This window comes from Pinus tabuliformis, chromosome 6, assembly GCF_031772625.1.
Source record: "Pinus tabuliformis cultivar Carrire ecotype Pingquan chromosome 6, CPIR1, whole genome shotgun sequence".
NCBI lineage: Eukaryota > Viridiplantae > Streptophyta > Pinopsida > Pinales > Pinaceae > Pinus > Pinus tabuliformis.
The window spans coordinates 961,990,848-961,994,517 of record NC_142292.1 but is presented as its reverse complement, the minus strand read 5'-3'; the positions used below and the strand labels follow the sequence as shown (position 1 = coordinate 961,994,517).

At 41.6% G+C, this 3,670-nt stretch overlaps 1 pseudogene; it reads left to right on the top strand.

Moving 5' to 3' along the window:
• The first annotated feature begins 792 nt into the window (after positions 1–792).
• LOC149262154 (inactive LRR receptor-like serine/threonine-protein kinase BIR2 pseudogene) lies at positions 793–3,144 on the top strand (annotated as a pseudogene).
• The last annotated feature ends 526 nt before the right edge of the window (positions 3,145–3,670 follow it).

Here is a 3,670-nt window from a genome sequence, read left to right as displayed (position 1 = left end):
AAGTTAAAGCGGTGAAGACCCTTTCCCGCACTATAAATAGAAACAAAAACAGAAGTAGAAAACAGAGAGATAGAGAGCAAAGGGGAGCACACAGCAGTATAGAACAAGAGAGTTTTTTTTGTATTGCACAGCAGTGCTGAAATTTTCTGAGATAGTTGTTTTGTGGAACTGAAGCGTTCCTGTTGTAATCCCTCTGTCAAGAGGAAGATGCTCTTTAGCATAATATTTTGTGAAGATCCCTCTACGTGAGGAAGACTTGTTTTATCAGTTAGTTTATCGTTCATAAATAGAAGTTTCTTTTTGTGCGTTTCTGTTACACCAAAAGTTATCTTGTCAAAAATTTCATGTCGCTGTTACACCGTAAGTCGAAAAATACTTGACGTCAAAAATGTACGTTGCTGCAACACCACGAACAGCAACTGAAAAAAAGTTACGTTGCTGCAACACCACGAACAGCGTTGCTGCAACACAAGTTACAGCAACTGAAAAAAAACTGTGTTGCTGCAACACCGTTTCTAGAGAACGAATTTTTCTATTTTTCTGAGTTAAAAACAGAGTATTTTTCTGCGTCAAAGACAAAGTATTATTTTGATCAGTTTTTGATCCAGAGGCAAAGTAGAGTATTATTTTATGTTCTGTTCTTGTGTTTTTGAATTATCAGAAAACAGAGTATTACTCTCTGTTCATATTTTTGTTGTTTCGGAATTTATCAGAAAATTCTGAACAGTGGAAACAGAGGATTTTTCCACTGTATTTTGTTTGGAATAACCAGAAATTCCCGACAGTCACGCGCTGAAAACAAACAAAGCAACCACGACCGAGGAAAGTAACAGGAGCTGCAGCAGCAGCCATGGATTCGCCATCGGAAGCTGCCCACCAAAAGCCCAACTGAGGTGGTGATAATAAGGTGTGGTGATAATAAGGTACTGACTGCAACATCCATATCATCGTATTTTATGGGTTTCTGATTTTTCCTTTCAGGTTGTGGATATTATCGGTCCTGGTTCTGGAAAAACGTTTTGGTAAGGGGTTGACATGGGGATAACAATGCTTATGTTCATGCTCAGGCTTTTTCATTTTATCAAGACATAATCCATGCTTGTTGGGGTAGTAGCAATACTGATTGATTCGGGCCGGGAGTCCTGTTGAGTGGACGCTGGGTTGTTAGGATAGGCGATCAGTGAAACCATGAGAAAATTCGGGTTCTTGGGCCTTCTGGGGGTCATGTTAGTGATTTTCCAACTGATATGCCTCATTTCGTCCTAGACCATTTCTCAAGGAAATGATATACTGTGTCTTCAGAATACTTTCAAGGAATTGAAGGACCCTCAGGGGAATCTCTACACCTGGAACTTCGCGAACACTACCAAGGGGTTTATTTGCAATTTTCTGGGAATTACTTGTTGGCATAATGATGATAACAAAGTGCTGTCAATTTCGCTTCAAGGTATGGAGCTTCAAGGTGAGTTTCCACCTGGAGTACAGTACTGCAAGAGTATGACGGGCTTGAATCTCTCTCAAAACAGTCTTACGGGTACCATTCCCAAGGAGCTCTGCCAATGGCTTCCTTTTCTGGTAACCATTGATCTCTCCAACAACAAGTTTACGGGACCTATTCCTGCTGAGCTTGGCAATTTCACATACCTCAATATCCTCCACCTGAATGGGAATCAACTTACAGAGGAAATTCCCTGGCAATTGACACGGCTCTTTCGTCTCAAGGACTTCAATGTAGCAAGCAACAAGCTTACTGGAAATATACCTTCATTCACTCACAACTTTCCTGCCTCTATTTTTCAGGGTAACCCTGGGCTATGTGGGCCTCCCCTTTCGACAGCATGCGAATCGACCAACGGGCCAGTAAATCCCATGGTTGTCGCGGCTTTTCTTCTGTTTGGCATAGTGTTAATTGTTTGGATTTTACTTGGTCTTCATTGGATGATTTCTGAAGCAAAAGGAAGAAGATCTGCTAAAATCCCATTCCCAACATCCAGAGAGCCCAGCGATTGGCAGAAATATGTACGAGTTCGGAGATCTGTTAAAGTTCGCTTGTTCGAGAAGCCAATGAGAAAAATGAGATTGGACGATCTTCTGGCTGCCACTCAAGACTTTAGCGAAGACAATATCATATTGTGCGGAAGAACAGGTATCCTCTACAAAGGCAAGCTGCCCGATGGGTCTTTGTTGGCAGTAAAAAGGCTCCGCTCATGTTCACAAGGTGCAGAAGATTTCAAGCGTGAGATGAAGACATTAGCCCATCTGAGGCACTGAAATCTTGTCCCTCTTCTGGGCTACTGCATTCCAGAAGAAGAGAGGCTGTTGGTGTACAAAAATATGGCGAGGGGAACGCTCCTCAGCTGCCTCCATGGCGTTTATGGCGACCATAATACGCTTGACTGGGCGACAAGGCTGAAGATCTGTATAGGCACCGCCAGAGGACTCGCTTGGCTTCACCACAACTGTGATCCCCACGTTGTGCATCGCAATATAAGCAGTGGAATCATCTTTCTAGATGAAGAGTACGAACCTCGCATTAGTGGATTCGGATTGGCCAGACTTCTGAATCCCGAGGACAGTCACTGCGTTACCATTTCTTGCTCTGGAGAGAAGACTACTGATGAGGTTGTGGAGGAATTTGGGTACGATGCTCCGGAAACGTGGAGGAACTCGTGTGTTGCGACATTGAAAGGCGATGTATACAGTTTCGGAATACTTGTGTTAGAGATAATCACGGGGTTAAGGCCGCGTGACACCATCATGGATGAAGAAAGTAGGAATGAAATGACTTTCCTTGAATGGATACATGGTCCTTTTGTACGTGAGGGCGTCGACTGTATAGAGCAGGCAATACAACGCTATCGCGCGAATCAGATGAATGTATCATCAGAGGATTGGATACACCGTCTTTTTACAGAGAAAGATTGTGTTGAGCGGGTAAAAGACAGGTATCGTGCTAATCAGATGGTGGAATTATCCGACGAAGATATTTCAGCCGTTGCAGAGGTGACCCGCGTGGCATTTGAATGTGTGAATATTGATCCGGGAGAGAGGCCATCAATGTATGAAGTGTACAAGCGTTTGATGAAGATTGGAGAGAGGTATAGTAGCATTTCAGACGAGGAGGAGGAGGAAGTCTCCCGGTAAAATTTTAATAAAATATGATAGGGATTTTTGTAAATCTAAGTTATAGCTGTTACATTTTAAGATTTTAGGTATCCAATAGGTTTTTTTGATGGTGATGAATATATTTCCACCATCAAAAACATGTTTCAAACACTCTACTTTTGATGGTCCAGACAATTCCTCCCCACCAATTTCTTCTATCAAAACTTGATGTTACTTTTCCTCCACCAATTTTTTCTATCGAAACTTGATGTTACTTGTTAAATTAAATAGTCTTACCCAAAATGATACATAAGTTTGAATCTGAGTGAAGAGTTTTCCTTCGAAAGGTGATTGATGGATTCACCATGTGAGGAAAATTTTCAAATTTCAATCTGAAATTTTATTGAACAAGGTCGAGGCCGCATAGCTAGCCACTTAGCTTAATTATTGAATTTTGACTACCTTTGAGCAAGGGCTACATTGTAGATACTCTTGCTTAGCTAGTATAGTTAAATGAGAGTGAAAAACAATGAAGACATACATGAATAGAATGAATAGATAAACA